General features: G+C 37.8%; 1 protein-coding gene across 4 annotated transcripts in view; it reads left to right on the top strand.

The window, feature by feature from the left end:
• The window catches only part of ZFHX4 (zinc finger homeobox 4), a 181999-nt gene that overhangs the window by 3235 nt on the left and 152476 nt on the right, over positions 1-26288 (top strand). For 2 of the 4 annotated variants that reach the window (XM_075920495.2, XM_014577726.4), the window contains exon 1: positions 1919-2504. The exons of 1 other annotated variant lie outside the window; for it this stretch is intronic. The gene's annotated coding sequence lies outside the window, so the exon portion shown is untranslated. Of the gene's footprint in view, positions 1-1918; positions 2505-4076; positions 4499-26288 lie in introns of those variants that run through there. One more of the 4 variants, XM_089776221.1, reaches the window with a different exon arrangement.

Below are 26288 nucleotides of genomic sequence, written 5' to 3'. Positions count from 1 at the left end.
TAATTGTCTCCAGTCTTAGGAAATGTTTTACCATCCTTCAGACATGCACTTGAATGGACAATGTGTTTCGTCTATAATTTAAGCCTAAGAGTCCTCTTTCCATCGTATCACCTCAATCTATTCCTGTAAATGGATTTCAGAGATTTCATTTTCACCCTTTGTTTGCATCTGGGTTTTTTTTTCTCTGCAAACACCGATCGCTGTCTCCTTTTTACACTCAGTCACAGGAAGCTCTTGCTTTCTGAGATATGCATGCATCTACATACGTTTACATATATGGTTTCCTTTAAATGATGAGCTGATGTAATCCTTAGGTATGGTTTGCAAAGGAATAAAGTTCCTGCCGAGAACGCGAAAGTGCCCTGTCTTTTCATTAAGTTCAACTCTCGGAGGTTTTCCTGAAGTTTGAAGTAGGGTTTCTCTAGATTTAGGTCGTTTTCTCTTCGTCCCAGTTCTAGGAGCAGTTCCCGATGTTTTGGATAACGGTGTTAAGATAACTGTACTTCCATACTGATGACTTCCCCCCAGACAAATACCCCCCTCAAAAAAACAAAAACAAACCAACAACCCAACCTGCCAGGATCTTCTCTATGACCTTAAACATCTGCTGCCAGCAACTTGGTTCCCTGACACTGGCCTGCTCTTTTAGGGCAGCCTTACTTCAGCATCAGGTGGGGATTTTCCTGTTAGTGTTCCTTCCAGGACGTGCAAAATGTTTCTCTAGAATGAAAAGGTTTCGGGCCCAGAAAGCTGCATATTTTTATCTTCTGTTTTTGTGGGGATTGGGATAAACCTTTTTTTGTTGGTATCAGGCTCTTAAGGCCTAAGACGAGGTTTTGGCATCTATCACGAACTTCAAAGGCATGTCAGCTCTAAGGTTATGGTTCACCTGCGCAAGGTCCTTGCTATTGTAAATATCTCATGTATTTAACTGTTACTCAGTGATCTTTTCTGGTAGACCCATTTCTGGAATAGCATTATTAAAAATCTGCACGTGTTCCTGCGGTGTAGTCGGATGCTCTTTGAATAGTCATTTTTTATCTTCAGTAGGGGATAGTTTAAAGTATGTCTATTCCGAGTTTTAGTTAATTATCTTTTAATGAAAGTGTCACTCATATTCACATCTGAAGTATTAAGTTAAGATAATTAGATTTTCAAATTGAAAACAATCTCCTTAAATCCCACACAGGACAATATTTGTAGTAGATTCCCATTTACATTTACAGTTGTGCTTTTTCCTCTGTTTTTCATCAGGTAGATATTTTTTTCAAGAAAGTAAGATGCCTAATAAAATAACTTAGATGACAAAATATTAATAAAATATCAATAATTGTCCTAAAGTTAGTTCTTTGTACAACATGGATAGTATACAACGATATTCTTTCCCTAGACTGGTATTTACTTGGTTTTGTGAATGCTGTTTACTGCTGATATTTTATAGTCCACTTGCCATTGCTTTGTATCTTGCTGATTTCCTTAACCAGTTACATAGTGGATACCAAATGCAGCGTGTGTATGTTTGTGTGTATGTGTAAAACTGTGTGTGTGTGTGTGTGTAAATAAATGCTTCTCTATATCTAAATTTCCGATCTTAGCCACACTGTCTTTCCTCTTACTGTGGCATTCTACATTCATTATCTTATTTCCTGGCATATTTCTTCCTAAACCCCTATTTAAGAAAACAAAAACAAAAAACAAACCAAAAATCCCCTCACTGGTGGAATAATTAATTTGCATCCGTTTCTTTTACATTCCGGAGCAGTTAAAAGAGCAAGACTTCTCTCCCCTCTCCCCCCCCCCCACCTTCTCTTTTTTTAATTTTCCCCTGCCATGTACTTTGTGTGCATGGGTGTATGTGTCTGTGTTACTAATGAAGTTTGCAGACTTGTGTTTGTGTCCATAAGCTCCTTTCCTGCTGCCCCTTCTTTTCTGGACTGGTTGTTTGGCTCCTGCAGCCCCTACGAGCCCCCAGCAGCCGCGGCAGCTCCAGCTTCTCTAAGTCCGTGGCTGCGCGTCATTTGCAGTCTGGAGAATGTTGATCACCTCACTAATTACACCTCTCTCTCTCTCTCTCTCTCTCTCCTCTCCCTCTCTCTCTCTCGCTCATTCCCAGAGTGCATATCGGGAATAGACACACAAAGACATGCGCACTCAACTTAATCAGCCATTTTTTTAAACAGGGCTAAAACGATAATAATTAGCAGAATAAAGACATATCGGATTTTCATTTCCTTTCCTCCTTTTCCCAACCCCTTCACAACCAAACAGCGAGACCGCGGTCGGCACATGCTTTAACAACTCCCGGACCCCAAAGGACTGCTCCATGCCCCCCACTTCTTGCTCAATCATTTTTATTTCCACCCAATAAAGTTGGAGGATTATTTTTTTTATTTTTTTTAATGAACCTTCTCTCGTTTACTTGGATGTGATCAGCTGTTAAGTAAATAAAGCAAAACAAAAAAAAGAGGCGAAGATCCAGTAGGAACTGCGAGGGGAAATGGAAAGTAAGTTTTTTCTTTAACTTTTATTGAGTAGTTTGTGTTAAATTTAGGTCGAGTATCGATTATCTTTCCAGGCTGATCTTGCACAATCTTTGATATTTCGCTCTCGCTCTCTCTCTCTCTCCCTCTCTCTGCCTCTTTCTCTCTCCCTCACATACACACACACTCACACTCACATCCCCAGATCCCATGTATCTCTCCCTCTCTCGCCCCCCTTTTTTCTGCCCCTTTCCCCATTTTTAGGTACAATATTTGCTCTCATTTGGGGGAGGAGGGGCTGCTTTCTCTTTCTCTCGCTCTCTTTTTTATTTTTTATTCTGGGGGGCTTACATTTTCCGGGCTCTAACTTTTGGATTCAGTGGAGGATTCTACACGTTTTCCAGAAGAGGCTTCCTTTTTTTGCTCCCCTCTTTCCTCCCCCATTTTGCATTTTTAGGGAGCTCGAAAAAACCTGTCAGATTAGGCAAGACCTCACGACTACCAGAAGTCCTCGCCTGCCAATACCCCTACCCTTTCTCTCTTCACCTTCTTTCACAGCTTGATCCCCCCCCCCAAAGTTTGAGGGGTATTGGGGGTAGATTCCCCGTTTTTTTTCTGCCAACTTTCGCTTTTTAGGGAGAGAGCTCCCAGCAGGACGGAGGGGACCCGGACTCTGTTTGTGCGTGCGGGTGTTACTGGGGTGCGAGGGGGGTACTGTGTTCGCAGGTAGGTTTCGCAGCAGCAGAAGCTGTGAGCTCTTGTGTAGCTAGCAGCAGGAAGGAGCAGCGCCCGTTAGCAGCGTGCTTTGCCTGTGTGTCAGTTTCCACCGAGCTGCACTGGGAGCCCGGCTGGCTAGAGGGATGTGCTGACGGGCGCTGTCTGGCTGCTGGAGCAGCTCGCCGGTAGCTAGTGGCATCGCTGCGATTGGGCTCTGGGAGCTGGCTTAAGCAGCCTCCTCCCCCGGCCAGGGTTTTCAGGGGCGATCGGTCTGTTTTGAACCCGAGGAAGATGCTGTGAGACACAAATAGCTCTAGCGCAGCCCAGCCCTGCTCTGGCTTCCTGTGCCGGGGATCAAGTGCATCCCTGCCGAGCCAGCGGCTAATGGCAGCCGCGTTCCGGCTTCCCCCATCTGCCTTCAATGCAATTCCCTGTCAAAATGGCAATAAACTTTCCCCCCCCAGCCGATGCCAACTTACGGCCGCTCCCCTCCACGCCTCCCCTCTCTCCGTGCCCCCAGCAGCAGCAGCGGCACACGCACGGGTTGGTATTTCTTTTGTTACCTGCGAGGCGGGCGGCCGGGGGTCTCTCATCGGCTGCTTGGGGCACTGGCTCCAGCCGAGAGAGGAGGCACATCAGTCGGGTCCAGCCTGTTTCACCTCCGCGCCGTCCCGAGGAGGCTTTAGCTCCCATTCAGTAACACACCCTCCTCCTCCTCCTCTTCCTCCTTAGGTACCAAGCCACAGATCGCAAGCAGAACACCCTCCTCCCCACAAAAAAAAAAAAAAAAAAAAAAAAAAGCCCAACCAAAAGCCAACTTGCCAGGCTGAAGATGGTGGATTTACACTGAGTCAGACACAGGCAGGTTCACCCAGGAAGTCTGACCATCCTGTTTTCTGACAGTTGCATTTCCTCTGCTCCGTTTCGTTCTCCTTGTATTTTTTTAAACCCTGTTCCGTTTTTAACCAAGGACCATGTAGTTGGCAAAAGGAGAGAGAAGGAGAGAGAAACAGGAAGAAAGAGAGAGGGTTGTTGTTGTTGTTGGGTTTTTTTTTAATTGTGTTCCCCTGGATTTTCAGTGGCTCGATCCCTAGGAGCGGTGGTGGAGTGGTGAAAGATCATATGTAGCATTATATTTTTAGTTTGGTGGATGGATGGATGGATGGAAGAGGTAGTGAGCAGCCTTTGCAGCCCTGCCTGTTGTTGGTTAGATTGAGGCAGAGACTTGGCTGCGATTGGGACACGACTGTGACATGGGCATCGATCGCTTCCATTGAGAGCAATGCAAAAACACAGCCTGGGTATGTAACACTCTGAGTGCCATCAACACTTGTTTTACTTTATATTTACTGGCAAAACTGACAGAAGAAGGCGAGTGCTTTGCTTTTAAAGGAGGACTACAAACAATCGGATGGGAAGGTGCACAAAGAAGATTGTTAAAATAAACAGGGGAGGGAAGCCTTAATGTGATTACTCCACTTTCTGGTCAACTAAAACTGTATTTAAGGAGTTTCTTTCTCTTCTGGTATGGGGAATCCTACTAAACTGAATGAAATAACAATAATGAAAAAACACCCCCCAAACAACCAGCCTTGAGGGAATAGCTGCTAGTTTTCAAGGTTTGTGGTTGCCATCGGCAGAAAGGCACACAAAAATAAAAGATGGCTAGCCAGCTGTTTTAACCTTTTGCACCTGGCTTCAATGCTGGGCTCATCAGGATTATTCAGTTATTCGTGCTATCTGTGCTTGAATATTTATAGTATAGGATCTAGAGATCCACACACTGCACTGTAGCATCTATTTATCCTCTAGTCATGGGCTTTTGGACTTCTTCAACATAAACATGTATTCAGTAGTTTTCATTTTTATCATAATGAACATATAGGGTCAATGAAATATAGGGGGGGAAGAGTCGTAAATCTGCAAAAGTGAAACCTACCCAAGGAACAAAGAAAGGTCAGGTAAACCATCTGTGTAAGTCACAGTAATAGTACCTGCTCTTGGTTTATGCAGTGATACTGGTTTATTATTCTATAAAATGAAACTTATCAGTTAGACCAAGTTAAAACTAAAGAAAACCATTGAAGATAACATATGGCATTACTTGCATCTTTCAGAATAAAGGCAGATTTTTGTTCTTTGATTTTTTTTATTAGTTTGGGTTTATTTTGAAAAGATGCTGCACCAGCAAAGAATATATAAAGGGGGATGAGAAAATCACTGTTTAATATTGCAGAATTTACTGCTTCCATTCTGACCATGAGCCTAAATTTACACAATGAAATTTGATTATCTCTAATAACAATATTAGATCCTGCCCTGGATGGATGAGAATTGAGGTGGTTTTGTTGATTGCAAGGGTTTAATGTTGCATTTCAGAATCTGATGTGGTTTAGCCTCCCTTCCATTAACTGGAAAACCCCTGAGGTTTTACAATTATTTCTTAAAGATAATACATTTAAGATTGCATTGGTAGGCTGAAGAAAAGTCATAAAGGCAAGAAGGGAAGCCCTTAATAACTCTTGAGATTCAGACATGTTCAGCAGTTAGATTGGCTCTGACTTCACCAAGGGTCGACAATGTGTCATTTCCATGAAGCCAAATTGCCCTCTGCCTATATGATATTAATGTGCAAATCAATATTTCAGGGATTAAATTTCCCTTCTTCATTTTTTATGGTTTCTACCTCAATAAGTCTCAAGTCTATTAGAAGAGGCTGGATGATTTAAAATCTTTCACTGCAGAATGACTTGTCGTAGCCTTGTTTCACAGACCATTTTTGGATTTTCGTTATAAAAGACCAAAGGCATTCCAGAGAAGTTGATAGTCAATGTAGGGACATGCTCAGTATTGTAAAGCCCTTGTTCGATTAAGAGCTAAAAAGGTATTGAAATATAATATATATGTTTATATAATATATATATACAGTCTGTTGCTTTAAAAATATTGCGTTAATCACCTATTGATTTATTTCAAAATCAATTGAAGCTCCTTTCTTATTAGTGATTTGTTCAGCATTCTTCAGCTTTGTTGTTAATTTTCTTAAACATCATGCATGAATTAATCTGCTGTGAGAATGTGTTTGGGGTTTTGGTTAAGAATATTTTAAAACAGACATTTTTGCCTATTTTATCTAAGTGGTGTGAAGAGTCTAAGACAGTTAAAAGGACCAGCGCTGGGTATTTTTTATTTAGCATTGTTTTAATGAAGCAAAGAGGCCTTTTACAAATATTTTATGATTTTAAATAGATGTTTGTCAGCAACGTTTATTAAGAAGTGTCCTTTTGAATATTCACAATCAGTTAAAACTTAAAATGGAGATATCTGATCTGGAAGGAAACAATACATGACAGAAAATTTAGGTCAAAATATGAGGTTGTGACTTTATCACATAATCTTGGGAAGGCCCTACTGTCTATCATTTGGTGTTGTTTTATAGTCTTAGACCATCTGGACCAAGTTCCGCACAGCTGCATGAATTTCATATGTGATAGAACATTTTTTCCATTCAGTGTGAAATGTTCCTTCCTAAAAACGTACACCAGACTCGCTTAATTTAGTCTGCTAAAAGAAATGCACATGAAAAAGGACAAAAGGCTCTTTAATCTCTGCAAGATGTTTGTTTTTCTTCAAGATTCCTGTCTATTTGAGTTTGAAAAGTCATGTTTATTGAGGAGATGATTCTGAGGTGTGACATTAAAATAATATATTTCTGTGCTAGTTTCTGCTCTCCTAGTTAATTTGCAGAACTACTTTTTATGTCTGTCAAAACAGAGAGTTAATCTATTCTTATTTACAATTAATCTCAATAAAATTAATCTTAACTATGCCTTAGTCAGTGGCTTAAAATATCTAATTATATTCAATTAACTGCTGTCATAGTAATTAACATTGCTTAATTGCCTCTGCATATATTTATGTAAAGCTCATTAGTTACTGCTTGCTCTTTTTTTCCCTTTGCTCATTCCCATTTTTGTTGCTGTCAGAGCACTGACATCAAACCTACTCTAGGTTTTGACAATTCTGATCTTTAAGGCTCTGACTATGCCAGGGACGACAAATGCTTTTGTAACGTTTTATTTGCGTAAGTATCAATGTTTTCATATGCAAAGAGATAGCAGTGCTGGTCTTTAAAGAAGCTTCAACTACAGTACTCCTCTCTCCTTCCACCCTCTCCAGTTCAGACAAAAAATATTTTTTAGCCTTGTTGATAGAAATATGAGAAGCCACGTTAAGCTTTGTGTTTATAAATGAAGAGCTTTTTTGCATCTGCCTTGAGGCTGTACCCACAAGGCAGAGCTTTCCTGCTCCGAAAATCATTCAAAGGGTTAAAGACTTGGCCAGGGTTCAAACTGAAAAGCGCCCAGGGAAAGTGCATGTGAATATGTACAAGTTTCATGTAATTAGTGCTTAATTATATTAACATATGCAAATTGTCAATTTAGGAGCTTGTTGAGCTGGCAAAGATCAGCCAGGCACAATTGCTGTATTGTTCTGAAACAATAATGGATTTCAAGTTGGATTGTGGAAACACATAACTAGCTATCTAATTTAACTCATACCATGGTGAAATTTCATTAGTCTCCATGGAGACTGGTTTAATTGTGCTGACTAATGTTCTGGGCTGCAGAATGTCCTAAAAAGAAAGCGTTGTTTGCCTAATCCACCTTACAATGACACTTGTTTGTACATGTTTCCCTTGTGTGAGAATTTGCATATGCAAATAAATAGTTTCTCTGCATCATTTGTCATGGCTGTTCATTACCCATGAAGAGGACATTGTTACTAGGCTGTTACTGAGTCTCCCAAGACAGGACAGTGTCAACCAGTCCAGCCACATTCTTTCATAATTTGTTTCTGATTAATAGACCAGAGTGAGGCTCATTCTATTCAGGCCTCTGCAAAGGGAAGGTCAGTTCTATCACTGAAAAGAGTTTCCGCAGCAACTGAAGTTTTTCTCTCCCTCCCCTTCCCCCTTTTTCTTTAGCTAACATAATCATATTTAAAATAACGTATTCTTGCTCTAAGGAATACCTTCACTAATAATCTCTAGTTTCCTAAAGCAAAAGAGAGGAAAATAAAAGAGATTCTGGTATTGGAATATTAATCCTGTTTTTGACAGAAAGGTAAACTGATATAATTGCTTTTCAGTCTAAGGAATGGGGGTTTATACAAGTGTGAAAGCATCGGAAAAGGATTAGCATTTTTTTGCATAATGAAAAGCTCTGTTGAATAGGGCACTGAATGGTTGACTGAATGACTAAGATGAAAGGAAGATGAAAATGCAGGCTCCTCTTTCTTTATGCCTGTGCTCAGCTCTCCCTAAAGTTATGTTTGTCCAAGACTTTAGAAAACAAGCAGAAGCTCAGATTTCAGCAACTTTATAAGATGCCCTGAGTTTCCATCATCATGTGAAGTAATATGTATGATAATAGTGCAGCTAGAGGATGATAAACACAGGTTTGTATGTAGAAGAGTTCCAGGAACATGACAGGCTAACCAAATATTGACTATTGGGTATCAAGGATTCTCAGTACTTTTGCTGGGGGGAGGGAGTGATAGGAGGGGAGTTATTTAAAAAGTTTCCAATGGAAGTTATGTATCAGTACAGAAAAATAGTCTAATCAAGTTTGTTATTCATGCAAGCAGAATTTAGTTAATACTTGTTTTAATTAGCAAACTATTTCTCTTCAGAAAAAGTTATTAATCAGTGGTTAAGTGGCAAAAACAGGGAAAAACACTTTCCTGCTCAGTACTTAGCATGGAAAAATCTGATTTTAAATAGACATTAACATATGCACATAATTAACAGTATTTTGGCATGATTTTATCAATATATTTTAATTTTTAATATACTTACAGTAGGTTCCCATATCTCTAAAGGCCTGACCCTACAGATAAAACCCATTGACTTTAAAGAGAGTAGGCCTACTGTATTAGGGCTGTAACTAGTTATTGACAATGTGATCAGTGCTGGTAGATGTATTTTCTCTGCAGTAATTAGTGCAGTTAAAATACCTTATGGTTTGAACTAGTTTTGAAAGTGGGAATTGGTTCTATTTGTACATATGTAAATAAGCTGCTGTATAGATAATTATATATAAGAATCTAGTGGCACAATACAAAAGTGTTGGTAGGCTCTACCATATATTATCTTTCTTTGTTACTGTTAATACATGCTTGCTAGTTTAAAGCTGCACTTGACTGGATAATATTTAAATGGCTAGATACACATTTAGGAATTCAGAAGTAAAAGGGATGAATGAAGTAAGGTTGCCAATTCCGTATGGAATTATGTGGAGCCAGAAGTGTTTGATCTTAATTAGATCACAAAGATTCCTTACTTTTTAGACAAAGTTGAAGAAATTCTATATGGTTTAGGAAACTTTTATTGCTAACTTTATGAAATTCTTTAAAATCTCTGTTAAATGAAGAAGAAACCTACATAACGGATGCTCTTTCAAATTGAGATTGGCTTAATGATGTATTTCCATAAGAAAATGTGTTAATTTAAAAAATAAATTCATTTGTATTTTAAAATACTGTTAACCAAGCACCATGTGTTGTAACTGGCAATTTTCCAGCCACTGTAGAATTGGATAACATATGGATTAATGGTAATGTATATGATGTCTGCTTTCTTACTGCTTATACACAGAAACCCAAAGTATTTCAGATCTAGATTTCTATAATCTAGACATCTCAGAAAAATGCAAAGTAGAATAATGTTATGTAAACAGATGTGGGAAATTAAGAGAGACAATTATTTTTCAGTAACTGTTCTAGGTTCATCACTGATAAAACAAAATTTGCCATGGAATTCTTCATATTTGTTGATACAAGATTCAGCAGTCTTTTAGAGCTAAAACCGGCAGTTCTTACTCAGGCAATACTGCTCCCTTTTTTTTGCTCAAGTAAAGTCTTCAGGATTTGGTCTTTAATATCGATGTTCTATAGTTCCTTTCTTGTTTAATAATTACCCTTCAGTACTGCTACACCAGCACTCTCATTCATAACTCCTGTTTTACCAGGATTAAAAAAAAAGGGGGCCAGAAAAGTTTGCATTTGGCTGAAATTCTGAATGCAGAGTCCTGTTTAGGATAGACTTTTTCTTTTTAAACAATTTGTTAAAGGAATGGTTTAACCATGTTTTATGAGTGAAATAAAAGTTTACCATTTTAAGACACTCTTTTATATGTTCACATTACTCAAAGCCACCTCTGAGTTTAAAATGACATTTAGAAAGTGATATGTATATAATGTAAGTTATTTGCTTTTGGTAATTTTGGTAATTTTAAAGTCACCTAGAAATTGGGAAGTTTTGCAAATAGACTTAGTGCATGTTTGAGGCTGCCAAGCTGACCTAATAGGCTGTGCCAGCTCCTAAGTAGGTGTTATGGTCTTCTAGGTCAATAGTTCATCAACTAAAGACTATGTGTAAAAGACAGACCATAGGATCTCTGAAAACATAGATTTACTACATCGGCTGTTATGGGTCTGCAGTGCAAATAACGCACATACATCTAAGGATGCATTTAAATAGGCAAATGCTCTGTCTTTAAAACAAAGAAAGACATAAATGTGTCTAAACTACACCCCTCTGTTGGCAGAGGGATGTAAATGAAACACTTTGAACGTGCAAATGAAGAGGGGATTTAAATATCCCCCACTTCATTTGCATAATCGTGTAATGTCGCAGTTTCTAATGAGCGCCATTTTGAAACTGAAATCGCAGTTAGATGCGTTTTTTTCAACAACGGGGCACTTTTTTGAAAGATCCTGTACTTGGAGTACAGGATCTTTAAAAAAGGCACCCCATTGTAGAAAACAACTCACGTCTAAACTGCGGTTTCAGTTTTGAAATGGAGCTTGTTGAAAACAGTGCCATGATGTGATTAGGCAGATGAAGCGTGGGATATTTAAATCCCTGCTTCATTTGCACTTTCGAAGTGCTTCATTTACATCCTTCTGCCGACAGAGGGGTGTAGTTTAGAGACACCCAAACTGTCTGTACTGATTCAAGCCTAATGCATCTGAAATATTTGATTTTTATCTATCTTATTCTCCTTAGCCACACTAGTTTAAATCAGAATTAATTCAAGTTGAATTATTCTGGTGTAAAACACTGGTGCAAATGGTGTAAATGACAGGAAAATCAGGCTCATAATCTGCGGTCAAAAATATTCATGTTAAATCCTGTATAAAAGATGCTGTTGTCTTTTAGTAAAGAAGTTTTAGTTGAACATTTTCTGTATATGAAGAAACTACACAGAAGATGATGAGCTCTAGTAGGAGAGATTTTGTGGAGAGGGTGGTGATGGCTGATTTTTCTCGGCAACTAGATAATAGGAGAATTGTGAATCTGGAAACAAAAGACCTGCTCTTCCATCTTGATATTGAGGCTTCCTCATAGAGAACCTCCCCTAAACTGAGGTCCCCTGTTACTAGCAGCTCCCCACAATAGGACACATGGATGAAATAAATGGGCCTACTCTAGATTTAGAACATTTGTTACAGGTTTACCCAGTCAGAACCGATTCTTCCCCAGTTGAAGAAAACAAGACAACACTTCTTCCTGCCTCCCACTTGAAGATAAAAGCTTCCATGTTGTGAGACAGCTAAGCCCCCAAAGCAACTTTCTAAAAGAGACAAAAATGCTCTTCTGGCTTCAGAGTTTCTAAGGTCTTGTCTACACCACTGTGGGCCATCAATCTAAGTTACACAACTTCAGCGACATGACTAACATAGCTGAAGTCGATGTACTTATGTCTACTTACTTCAGTGTCTTCACTGTGATGAATTGATGGCAGATGCTCTTCCACAGATTTCGCTGATGCTTCTCCTTCTGGTGTGAACTGGAGTCAATGGTAGAGTGCTCGGTGGTCAATTTATAATGTCTATAGGAAAGGCAATAAATCGACTACCACTGGATCAATCACTACATGTTTCTCAAGTGGGGAGTATAGGCATGCCCTAAGGTGTCCACATGGAGCAACATTATCTATGTGAGGTGCCATAGCCAAATCTCTACAAAGTGCAGTTTTTGCCAATTTCAGGCACATAGGTGCTTATTCCCACTTTCAAATGCTAAAGGCCCTATGAAAAGAAGCTCTTTGTAGAGTACCACCCTCATGTTCTTCAACATTCCCTCCGTGTAATGGGAAAATGTTTGTTTGTTTAATAGGAAGAGAAATATTGATTTTGTTTTCTATTTATAAGATTGAAGGTATACATAAGAAAATGCTTTAACATTTATAAAATAAAATTAATGACTGACATTTATATAGCAAATGTCACCCCAAAATCCCTGAAACTATTATAAACTGATTATAAGTAAGCACTTCCTCCACCACTGAGACACGCCGTCTCTGGGATGGAAAGTGTCACATAGTACACAAACAGTAACCCTCAACTATGCCACACAACAAAGAGGGAATGGAAGTAAAGAATGCTTTACCCCACAAAAACAACTAGATTCTTGTTCGGTTGGCAAAATATAATTTTCCAACTGATAATCAGTGCATCAGGGCAAACATTCCAGCTCTGGTGGAAAGTGTCACTGGATATTTGATAGTCACAGGTGGTCAGGGCCTTGGATTTATATCTCTTCTGAAAGAGGGATCTGCTAGCATTACAGTAGCTTCTAGTCTGGAATTAGAGCCTGATCCAAAGCTCAATTATGTCAATGTGTGAATAAAGATTCTCAGCAACTCCTGTAGGCTTTTGGATCAGGTCCTTCGAGGGAGAAATGCCATTTACTGAATCACCAACATTATGTTTTCCTTGTAAGTTTCCGTACTGATTGGGCCCAGTTTATGAGATCACAGCCCAAGGTGGTGTAGTTGCAACTTCTCTTGAATAGCACCTAGATAAAAAGGAGTCCAAATGTCATTTTATAAATAGCTGTGACTGAGAGCATAACAATGGCTTGGCTGTTATAGAGTGGATCAAATCTCATTAGAGGTGACACATCCAAAATAAAGGCCAAGAAATTAAAAATTGTGGGTTTAACTGCATGTTGAAATCCTGCCCCTAGAACAGTCATTTCTATGTATAATAGCTTGAGTCTCGTATACGAAGGCATTATTTTTATATGTGCTGTAATACCTAAGTGCTAGCCCAAATGGCATGAATTAATTATATGTTCAGAGTGGAGGTTTTGGACTCAAACTTTGAATATACTGTCTTATGTCCACTTGTTTCACAACCTTAGGGTTATTTAAAAATAGTTTTCTAAGGATGTTGAATTTATCTAAACAAATTTAATACTGGGGATTTGTAAATATTTCCTACATAACATAGAAACACAGTGTGTAGGTTCTCAGTATTGCAGGTACTTGACAGAATTTTTAAAATTGGGAAAATAAATATGAGAAACCTTTTAGATTCATTTAAATATATGCCATTTAAACAAATGTGGAACTGTTTAATGGTTTGTCTGGGAATTATTTAGGCTGACCTGAGTAATAATGTTTTTATTAGCCGTAATTTGTTTTCAAGGGATAAAAGGGTGTTTTTAAAGTTGTGTGTTAAATGCAGACTTGGCATTGAAACGGGACAGTCCCTAAATGTTCATTTCTAAGAAGGCAGGACAACAATTACCTAAAAGGTGAAGACTTGAGAAAACAATGGAGAGAGTCATTTCTTTCCTGAAATGAAGCAGGGTGCAGATTAGGAACCATTAAGATTTGCCAGGAGTTGCTGGTCATAGAAGCCTGTTTAAGTGCTCACTGTCAACAAGGAAATCATGGGCAGCACTTAAAGTGGCTCACCTCTGATTTATTCATAAACCTCACACGAGCACTTGGCTTTGTTCTTGTGCTGGTAAGGGGGAACTGATGCCAATAAGAACAGGAATAAAGAGCTTCTTGCATGGTCCAAAAGTGAATAGCACTTTACCTCAAAGCATGACCTCCATTCCCAAGATCTGTTGTATTACAGTTGACTCCATCTAGATGTTTGTGTATTCTCAGATGAATTGCTAGAAGAGGTTACGACAAATATATACTCTGTAAACCCTGTAGATGTAACAAGAACTATGTATCTGAACTTAGATTCTAACTTAACAGGAAAATTGCAGTATTAATACTGAACTGAAAGATTTCCGCTTTAAACAGTGTTTAGTATTAGTATTAATGCATGTCGGAAAACTGTGATTCAAGTGAAAAAATCTAATTTGTACACCACAAACTCTTGAAGAGATTTATCTGAAAATGCATATTGATGATACAGAAAAATATGTGAAGTAATTCTGAGACAAAGAAATTGGCTTACTTATTAGTCATGTTTGATTGCTGTTGGTTTATTTATGTCTCTCTAAAAATGGCAAGTAGTGCTAGCAGTCCACCATGGGGGAAGGGACCTTTTGAAGACGGTCAACTGGCATGTTTGCACTAGGGCAGAGGTTGAGTACAGTTACTTAAATCCCCAGAGAAACATTTAGTTAATGCTAGCCTTTTTCTGATCCTGTCTGAGTCTGGTTTGCTCTCTGCTTTTAATGAAGTTTGTGTTGTTACTTCAGGCTTCAGATTTTTTTAAAAATTTACTTGCATTTTCATAACAAATTAAACAAAAGGAGTCATATTGGAAGGTAGTGATGAGAGCTAATGATATGTCTTTAGATAAAGCAGTCCTCATGTGCAATCTCATCACAGCCATCAGCTCATTTGTCATGGCTGAAGTGAAAATGTCAGGACCAATGAGTGTATGAGTGCTGAAGGGGGCGAAAGGGCTTTTGGAGACACTTTTGTGCTGGGAGTGGGCCATAGCTTATATTCAGCTCTAGGGAAATACTTGGATTAGCCAACTCTGTGCACAAATCCCTAGCATAACAGAATTAGTTGGGAAAATGAGGTTTGTTAGGGGAAAAAAATGCTGCAGAATTGCTTTAGGCTGCTGCCCAATAACTATGCAAAACAGTGAGGCTTTTTATTAAAATAATTTTAGTGATGTGAATTTACACACATTCCAGAACAAGCCGTAATTGGTAGGCAATGTTACAATAATGCTCATTTTAATGTATTTAACATAATATACATACACATGTCTAATTCTATACATAGTATTAAAATAATCTTAAATTATTTGAATTAAATGTTTTTGAAAGCTGACAGGAAAATCAGATTTTATTTTTTTACATTAAAAAAATTATTAAAGAAAATACAGTAGAAGTAAATGTAGCTCATTAAACACTAGCCAATGCTGATGAAATCTTATAGAATCATAGGATTAGAAGGGACCACAACTGTTGTACGGTTTAGTTCAGTCGAAAACTAAGATGGTCAAACTCTCCATAGTAGCATTTCTTTGCTCTGAATATTTAATTCACACCACAGGAATACAGTAATTGGCATATTGGATCAGAACGATGCCTGTTAGTATCCTGTCCCTGACAGTGGCCACTGCCAGATGCTTCATAGGAAGGTGAAAGAAACCTGAGTAGTCAGATATGGGGATTATTTGCTGAATATAGCAGGTCTCATCCTGGCCTCCAATAGATTGGTTTATGTCCTGAAGAGGTGAGGTTTAATATCACTTTCAAAATTTTTGTTAACATTAGTTCTGGTAACTCTGGATATTTTTGTTGTCCATATAAATGTCCAGTCCTTTTCTGATTCCTGCTCAGTTCTTGGTCTCAGTAATGTCCTGTGGCTATGATTTCCATATATTAAGTGTTGTATAAAAATGATTTCCTTTTATCAGTTTTGAATTTGACACATTTTAATTTAATTGTCCCCTGATTCTTGTATTACTACAACCCATTTTTTTTATACTGGGACCCACTCCTGTTTAATGTATTGGTGGCTGTGGCCTTCTGTCACCTCTCTGCAACCCCCAGATTGGGAACACCTGGTTTAATTGAAATGAGGCTCTTACTTGCCAGGCCCCTCCAGCTGATGCCAAGATAGGAATGTGGCTCAGATGATCATGTTCCTGCACATTTCTGAGCCGATAGGAGTGAGACATCTTCCTTTTATCTCTGAATTATGGGCAGTGTGCGCTAAGGAACTGTCTGTGTGTTAGGTATGTTCAAACACCAGTCCACCTAGCTTGTTTCTGGGTGCCTCGGAGAAAGCATAGAGGTGGATGGCCTGAAGGGAATATTTGCCCCTTCTACCATTTCACAAGAAGTTGCCAGGCATTAGTTCTGATTTCATTTCAAGGGACTCAGGATTCTTGCTGATTTGCACAGGATTTAGCAGATTGCCAATTTAGAGTTGAGAGAAATTTTTCCTTCATAGTATGGTGGTGCTGCTGGGAGTTTTTTACCTTCCTTTTATATATTTAGCTGGTGCCCACAGTAAAGGCTAGATGTTAGTGAGCTACTGCTACCAAACTTGATTCTGGTTGCCATCAGATCACCCTGTGGGTGAACACTTTTCACAAAGTCAAACTTTTCTGTCCATATCTGACTTATCATTCATCGCCCTAAAGGAAAACTGAACATCTACAAAAGATGAGCTGATGAACTGCATAACGATTTAGCACCTGCTAGATGCTAAAAAAAAATCAAGGTGTCTAAAGAGGCATGACAGTTTTACTCCTGGGTGAATTCTATGGTATTGCACACGTGCAGAATTCATATACCATGCAGAATTTTTTTTCCTCCATAGAAAATCCATTCTGCCAAAAAGTGCTGCAGTTATGCCTTTTGCACATCAGGGGCCACTGCAGCATCATCAGAATAGATAGCAGAAGCTCCTGGGGAGGAACAGCAAGCTAGGGGTAGGTTGAGTTCCTTATAGTGCTCTCTCCCCATTGGGCCAAGTCAGGCTGCATGGGATGGGAGGGGGCGGCAGATAGCATGGGGCCCCATGGGGCAGAGACTGTGGTTCAGTAGGTCTAGTGGAGGGACGGAGTGGTGTGGGAGCTGAGTGAGGTTCAAGGATACATGGGGACAGGAGGGAGGAGTTGGCTATGTAAAAGCACAGGGACATGGAGGGATGGGGTGGTTGAGTGGGGGCACAGGGACACATGGGGACAGAGGGTAGGGGTTTAAGAACACATTGGCAAAGGGGCAGATAGGCTTGACTGAATGAGAGAGGTTAGGGGTCATCCAGAGTCTACATGGGGATTGCCCCCAAACAAATGCCCCTTAAAGAAACAAATTATTTCATACTTTTTCACCCTCACTCAAAAGGCTCCTTCCCAGCAACCACTTCCCTCTTCTTAAGCTCCTCCATTATTCCTGATTCTCCCAACCTTTTACATTGCTTCTGAGGGGTGCAGGAAATATATTTCTGTATAATAGTTTAAATGAATTATTACTCAAAGCTTTGTATTAATTGACCTGTATTAATACAGCTGAATCTTTTTTGTTGTCTGTATTGTTACTGATATTTTGAAATAAATTACCAAAATAATTGACACTGACTCAGTTATAAAGTGTTGTTATGACAGAATTTTCATAATTTTGCAGAATTTTAAACTAATGTGTATAGGTTTTTACTTTTTTTTGGCTCAGAATTCTCCCCAGGAGTAAACAGTTTGTAACCTACTAATGGTCCTTTGTCCTAGGCTGGAGAGGTGTTAATTGTCCTCTTCATTTTAAGTGGTTTCTTGTAACAGGTGTGTTAAACCCCTTATGCTTAACAATCATCCCTCCTTGTATTTAGCTGGGATGCTCTGGTTTACCTTATCCAGACCTGGAGAGCTTTGTAAAGCTTGTCTCATCTAGTAATGGCAGTTGGTCCAGTAAGAGATATTACTTCACTCATCTTGTTTCCATTGTCTCATGGTTGAGTTTGAGGCATTGGTAGCAGGTTGAGATGTGATAGAGAGGGACTTTGGTATTTAGTGTTTTTTGAGTTATTAGTAATTCTATATTTCAAAATTTGTTAAGTGCATTCCATTGTGAGGGAAAGTGAGTGATCTGCTTCTTAATGCCTCCCCACCTGCCCGCCCGCCATAGTTTAGGTACAATTTTAGGAGCAGGCAGGGCTAAAACACATGCTGTGACTGTACGGGCTGGAGAAAAATGGGTGTGCAGAAGAGCCTTAGGCCCTGGCTCAGATACCAGGTAATTGTCTCACATAAACCCAGTCTTCCTTGGAGTGGGTTTGCAGCTAGCACATGAAACTCCCCTTTGTGGTCACAGGTTTCAGGCCTTCACAGAGATATGAACGTGGCCCCAGGGACTAAAGATACCAGGTAACCTTGAGACGGTTGTAGAAATTTGTAATAAAGTTGCAGCCACTGGCCTTTAAACCCCAAACACTTCTCTGCTTGTTTACGGGTGTCACTGTGAGTGGCAGCAGCAAAGTAATTTATTTGATCTAACTAGTACTTATCTTTGTTAGAAGAAGTCTACAGATTTCTTCCATTTCATGTACAGTGAATTGTTCTCTTTCAGATAATGTACTTGTACAACCTTTTTTGTTTAATTCTATTGATTTACAGTGTTAAGGTGAAATATCTGATACCTGCTTCCTGCCCTTTGAGTATATGTAGTCAAAGAGGGCTGATTAGGCTCTCCCCTCCCCCCTAGAGCCCTTCAGCTGTTTTAAATGTATAATTATCATTGCATGTAATTTGATAGCTGCACTAATTGCTGCCAACCATTGTCTGTTTGCACTTAATGCTGAAACCTGATCAACATCCTGCTTTGGTTGATGTTTAGTGGTAAACTTTAATTAACTCTTATTGCATTGAAGAAGAGCTCAGTCTCAGTGCTAACTAATCATTTACCTTCATTATGTCCTGACAGCTCCACTTGTTCTTGGTACTAATAGATACACCAGTCAGTAAATAAACCTGCAAACCTTCATTCATGCCTAGAAGTTGTTCCACATTGATATTTTGTTGCTTAGAGTATAAGATAACTGGGTAAAGATAATTATTTATTAGTTTTGTATCTCTGGTTTTCCAGACACCCAATCTCGAATTGCCTTTTTCATGCCAGACAATTTCATTTTAATAGTAACTGTAGATTTAAGATAACATTATTCCTTCAACATGGTTCCTATAGACATGCATCTTTTGAATCAATACAATTAAGCTTGTCTCCTGTTGGAATTCTTGTAATTATTTTTCCTGAAATACTTTTCCTGTAATGATATTGAAGTTAAAGTAATCAGGTTACTGGCAGATCATGTAAAATTCAACTCAGAATTGCTGGCTGCTTGATTTTAATTTGTCTGACATCAAGTTTGTTTGAAAAGGGATAATATGTGGTTAAACCAAGGAGCTTATAATTATGGTTGACATTTGTTTGTTTATAATGAAATCTAATTAAAGTTCATACATTTTAAAACACAAAAGTTAATTACTGAATTGCTCACTTCACTTATGCACAGCAGTCAAATTAACTTGCAGTGCAAAAAATGACAAAAGACTGCATAACAAAAATAAAATGCCCAGTTGATCTTGGATATCCACAACAAATTAGCCACTATGTTGTTCTAGAAATAAATCTGCCTTATTAGTGGCTAAACGCTTAAAATAAAACAAAACAAAACAAACATTTTCACAGACCATGTTAATTTTATGAAATAATATTTACATCTTTTAATACTAATATTTTATATTTAAATATTTTTCTGCTGTAGAATGCATCATTAGAAACCTCTTACGTTTTGTTTCTAAAATATACCACAAGTCTATCTTCTATCCTATTCCTTCATCAAGTCTCTGAAATCATCTGAAGTTGGAATATTGCTGAGAGAATTGGAATGCTATCATGAATACCTGGCTTGTGATTACTTATGTAAAGATAATTACAGCATTGTTAGCCTGTAAGCAAAAGGGTTTGTGGGCCTTTAGTTTTGGTTTAAAAAAATTGAACCAAAAGTTTGAGATAATAGAGACAGGCTAGATATCTGCAACCATGATACCTTCATAATTACTTTTAGTTTTGTCTTAAATTTTGAATATGCTAAGAAGTTGTGTGCATGTTGCAGCAATAATACTTGTCTGTGGACACAAACAAAATATGTATGAACATTCACACCATGTAAAAGACTACTGCATGTACGCTGTGCTTTATAGTGCTGTGTGTCATATTTTTGCAAAGTCAAAAACCAGAGGTATATTTTATGAAACAAGAAATATGTCTGTAATTTCTAAAACTTGTTAAAACAAGCTATTAGTTTCCTAGTGTTTGTGAGCAGGTGAGAGATTAGCAGTGTGATTTTAGTGAGGACAATTAGGAATAATTTTTTGACTACATCTATATAATTTACTTGTGTGTTATTTTAAAAGAATTTATAATGTAAATGAATTTTGGAGTTAGAGTTTAAATCGTGAAGGCTTTACAAACTGGGGTATCGACATATGGATAAACACAGTAAATCTGATTTATTAAATCCTAAAATTATGGATGCAGTAAATTTCTTTCAAAGAAAAAATTCAAATGGATTCCATAGTTAAGATTTCTGTTTAGCGGGATTATTAATTTGAATCTTGAAATCTAATAGGGATTTTGGGGGTGAAAAGGGGCTCTTATGATATGCTTGGAAAAGTGAGTCATTTATATAACTTTTCATAGTATATATTGTATGCATTATGATACAATACCTGATTGATTTATAGATTAATATTTATGTAATAAAGGAAAATCAAAGGGATTAAGCAGTCATAACTTTAACACTAATCCTACTTTGCATAGATGAGACAAAGGGAGGTGATTAATGCTTATAATAACCCATTGGGTCACTATCATTCAGATGCAAAAAGAAAGGAAGAAAGTTGGCATATCCTCATGGTATTGGCAAAGAACAGTTTTCTATCTATACTTCAGCTGATTAGGCCATCCTTTCCCATTAATGAAGTAATCACTACAAAACCTTGGTGTCAGGAACAACAGTAGCAAAACATTACCAAAGAGAGAATCAGAAAGGTACTGCAGATAATTAGAGTTCATGTTCTTGTTTCACACCAATGAAAACTATTAATTTTCAATTAGAGTATCTGCAAAGCTAGAAATCAAATGGGTAAAAAGATCCACAATTTGTTTACAGAGTTGTGCCCATTTCTTAGGCTCATCTTGCATACTGATTATGACGGTTTCCTGAAACAAAACAAAAACAGTGTAGCTTGGTCAAAGCTAAGATTGCTGATCTTGCTCAAAAAAAGAGAGCAGCTGCAGTGGTTTCATTAAAGCTGTGGAAAGAAGACAGGAGAAAGCAACAGTTCTTCACCATTATAATTAAATTAAAAATTCCAAAGCCTATTATAATATTGTCATCGTGTACATTTTCCCATCATGTTTTTTCAGTGTAGCAAACAAAGACACTATCCTATCTTGAGGAAGAGGGAGAATGCATCAGTCTCTTGAGATTTCATTATAAAAGTTAAAAACCATCTGGAATGATAGCTGATTTAGGCTTTGAGGATCAGAAGGGGAATAGAGGAGAAAATAATCTGATGGAATACCACACTCAGTATTGTCTCTTGCAAAGTTTTCCATTTTATCCCTTTTAAATTTGCTGTTTTAAATGCATAATATATTTGGTTACATCCCTCTATTCAAACTTAATTACCTTCTCCCCTTTGTCGTGACATGGGTGGAAAGTTTTTGCCGTGTCAGGAGAGGTCGTCACACATTCTTTTGCAGTTCTCTTCATTAATTCCTCCTTGCAGAAGCATTTTCTATCGTGCTGGGAAGGTAGAAGGGTGTAATAGAAGAGCCCTGAAACATCAGCAGGAAGCTCTAAGCTGGTTAATGCAGTATAATTGTCTGGACATAGACTGGTCTTTGTTTGTGTGGTTCACTTCGAATCAGCTGTAATTAACTCCAGAGTGTTTCCAGATTGCCAGCAAAGAAAAATTACAGCTTTTCTGTTTTAAATTGGAAAGCTCACAAAGACATTAACTATGCAGATTGCTTTTACTTTGATATATTTCTGTCCTGTAAGAAAAAGCTTATTTGGCTCTTTTTACTACCCTAAAATGTGCTTTTGTTAAGCTATTTGATTTAGGGTCTATTAGAGTGTAATGGCTACTTAATAATTTGGTCTGAGAAATATTTTTCTTTGTCCACCCCCACAATTCTGTACATTTCTTAACTCTTACTATCTCTTAAGGCTTTTGTTGTTTGCTTTATTTGGGCGGGGTGGGGGATGGAGGAGGGAAAGGTGGTGGTTTTGTTTTTTGTTTCTTTGGTACACTGGAACCAACTTTCTGGTAGATGTGTCTTTACACACAGTATCCAATATTAAGTATCCTCTACATGAAACAGGTAGAAGTGAAAGCTACCTCTGTGCCATTCAAACCCATATCCTATTTTTCCCCAGCTAAAAGCATAAGGGAAAAAATTATAGTAACATTAAGACTTTTGTACAGGTAGTTTACCTGCATTTGGTTATTTAAAACAAGCCATTGTGAGAAAATGGGCAGCTTAAAATCTGTTCAGCGCAAGAGCATCTGAATTCCTACCACACCCTGCTTAAAAGGTAGCATGTACAGTAGTTTATAATTATGGATTCCAGCATGGGCTAAAATGAGGTAGCAGTATGAGCAAGTCTCTAGCTAATGCAACTAATAATACAGCACTATACACAAAAGATCTGTCAGCAATTGATGCAAAAAAGTCCAACCAAAATCTTTTTTCTTCTTTCTTTCTTCTTATTTTAACAATAAGGAATTTAAGCCTCAATGTGGCTTTAGCAACCAAATAAAAGAAGCTCTTGGTGTCTGCATAATACCACTTTGATGGATTTTTTCATCAGTCCTCTGTACGTGGCAACAAATAAACAAGTATAATTATACTTGTGAAGGCCTATTCATTGCTTTGTCAGGATTAGATATATGTGCAGTTTTCACACTGAGCCTCTCTTTTGTCTTTGCCTAACTCACTATGACATATTGATAGAGGATTTGGTATGGGGAAAAGGCCACAGCAGAGACAGTGTTGACCTTTTGGAAACTTGATATAATTCAAGGATTTTTATTTTTCTTTAAAAAAAAAAAAAAAGACTTTTTTTTAACTTGTTACCAAATTCTCTTGTAAGTGGGCAACTTTTAACCCATTTTTAACAGCATAAATAAAGACTCAAAGTGTTTATGAGATGGCTAAAGAGCAGATGGGAATAAAAACAATAGACTAAGAAGCTCCTTGGTCTTCTTTCCCAGCACTTAACACGGTGGCTAACCTAACATTCCTTTCCCATTATTCTATCCTCTTGATCAGATCACGTTCTTTTTAATCATTTCACAAACACTGTCTCACTGCACTACAGATGAGGTCTGGGACAATCTCAATTAAAAATCAGAGGTAAAACTGACATCTCTGATTCTTTGTTCTAATAGGAGCACTGCATTCTAAATGCAGAGGAATTCTCCTATTGTTCCGAAAGCACCCCCTTTTCATTAGCAGATCTGGTCGTAGGTGGGTTTTTGTAATTTAGCAGAGCAGAGTTTAGAGAACAGTTTCTCCAGGAGGAAGGCAGAGGTTAGCCATTTAAGTTTGTGTCTATGTGGGCCATTATTTCTGAGGAAAGGATTTAAAATGATCAGAGTTGCTGGCCTTGTGAATCACTGAGAGAACATTAAATACTAAGCAGACCAGCAGGTACGTATTTCTGTGATCCCAGCTGATAGCCATGGAGAAGATTAGTTTTCTTGTTGCTTTCTCTAGGGATAACCATTTATGTATCAGTATTTAAAATGTAAAAACATTGTTCATCAACATTTGAAGATAAAAATAATTTAATAAACACTTTAAATTGCAGTTAAGTTTGTCAAGTGGGTTGAAACCTGTTATGTGAAGTTTCTGGGGAAAATATCTGTTTTGGTTCTGTAGCAGACCTTGGGATGTGTTTTATTATAATTTTGTAAAACTTCATTGTATGTTAGAGAAAAAGTTCCATGCAACCAAAAAAGTTATTTTTTTCAACACTGAAACTGCTATAATCTTTAAAAACATGTACATTGTCATTCCTGTAATCTGTAATTTCTCATCAAGGTATGATTTCATTTAAATAATTTGATAACAAACATGGTCACAAAGACTGTAAACAACTGAAGCATGAAAAAATACATTATGGTTGTGGTGTGACTTTCTCGTCAGTTCAAAGAATTAGTATTTGTTTTAATTGGAGTGAAATGCACGTTTGTTTATATAATTGTGATCAGGGGGCTGATGTCATTGTTTAGGAGTCTGATTAATGCTGCAATTAGGTAAGGAGGCTGATAGCTATAGATGGGTAGTTTATTTAAATTATTTTTTCTTTTTATAAAGAGTAACAGGAAACACACTACGACACTTCATCTATGCTGGTTTTGGTTTTTTTTACTTTAGTTATATGATGGTAGATTTAAAAGTCAAGCCAGGTTCTGTTAAATCTTCAAGAAGGGAAATTACAGCAGCACAGTTACTCTGTGGGGGATTGTGGGGTGGGAATGGTGAGATGATACACTGCAGAGCCCATTTTGTATCTGTCGAGAATTATTAAATGCACATTAAACACCAGTCTGCTTGAAGAGCAGTGTGCATGCCCATGACTATTCTGGCAAGTGTCTGTGTGTACTGAATTCTGTAGCATTATGATATGCAGGTATATGGCTAGCTCTTCCTTCAAGCATCCTAGAGTAAATGGAAAGCTTACAGATAGAATAATTTGGAGCAGTTCCATTTAGCCCCACTTGGTGCATTGATTCACTCTTTATCAGTTACTTTTACCAGGTTGTATCCTAGTTGCACTTTTAATGACTGTGGGAAAAGCATTATTTAATCTTAGTATTCAAAAATCCTTCGTAATTGCTTAGAAATACCACCATTGCTTGTTTTCCTCTGGCATAGTCCATATAACATTTTTTTGTACCGATATCACTGTGTCTGTTATGAGCGTGACTTAAAACTGAAGTACAATTCCTAATGCCTTATAGTAGTATAGTTTATCCCCCTTCCTTTTTGGGAAAAAGTTGTATTGGTATAAATGTGCTCATACCAGCATAGCTGTATCCGCAGTAGGTGCGATGTCCTATAGCTAATATAGTGGGTAGACAGGGCCGTAAAAAGGAGATTATGTGTAAAACATGTTGGCTGCTTCAGGATGCACATGTTTGTGTAGATTTACCAAATGCGAAGGTAAACAGGCCTGTCTCTGAACTAATTAGAAAATTGTTAGGTTTTCATGCTCTTTGTGATCAGATTATTTCAATGGGTTTTTATACTGCATGCCTGCCATGAGTATAATTAACCTGGAGCTCATCAGTGATTAAAATTACACACTAAGCTTTGTGATGTTTGATTCAGGAGCAATTAGACTGTCATTTTAGCCAGCTCAGATACCAAAACTAATTTTGATTCGTTTTCAATCTGTGCAGATCTTCTGATGTATCTTAAATTGATAACTTCCTCTCTTTGATTTAGCTGACAAGATTAAATTTGATTAGTTTTAAAAATTAAGCAACTATCCTTCATACTTAATATCTCAGTGACCTTCACTGAAGACACTTCTAGGCAAGGATTTTTTTTTAATCCCAAAATCACACTGGGAGATTGCGAAATAGTATACGGCATTTATATATTGTCTTGCAAAGTAAAATATATGAATTAGATGGGCTTTCCCTTGCTTGCAAATGAAGAGATTAGAGAAAATATCAATGCCAAGAATATCTAAAACAATAATTTTCAGGATATAACCAAACTTTTTATATGTAATTTAAAATGTATCTACTAAATAGATTTCTCATATATTGAACAGTTAATAAGATCTACCACTCTGATTTATGACGGGAATGAAGATTATTTACCTGCTGCAAAAGACCCAAGACACTGTCTATATCATAAGCCGAAAATAAACCCTGAAGTTTCAGATGCCTCAGCTCAGTTGTATGCAGTGCCATCATTCTAAAACCTGAGAGATTTTCAATGACTCAGAGTAGCTTAAGCAGTAACCAGGCTACTATTACAGTAGCAGGAGCCTTGTGGGCTCACAAAAAATGAAGAAAAGCCGACTTTTTAACCAATGTATGCCCAACTTTCCTCTGGTGCTTTACCCTGCTGCCAGACACTGATACAGCTTTTATAAAGTGCATCTTGTTCTCAACAAAGGGAGTTTATGGTCTAAGATGCCTGCCTGCAAGAAATGATTGAAGGATTTTCATCAGTAGTGCTTGCGTATGATTTGTTAAGCTAGGGGAGATGTT

This window comes from Pelodiscus sinensis, chromosome 2 (genome assembly GCF_052426305.1).
Source record: "Pelodiscus sinensis isolate ZL-2025 chromosome 2, ASM5242630v1, whole genome shotgun sequence".
NCBI lineage: Eukaryota > Metazoa > Chordata > Testudines > Trionychidae > Pelodiscus > Pelodiscus sinensis.
This window is presented reverse-complemented; position numbering and strand designations above follow the sequence as displayed.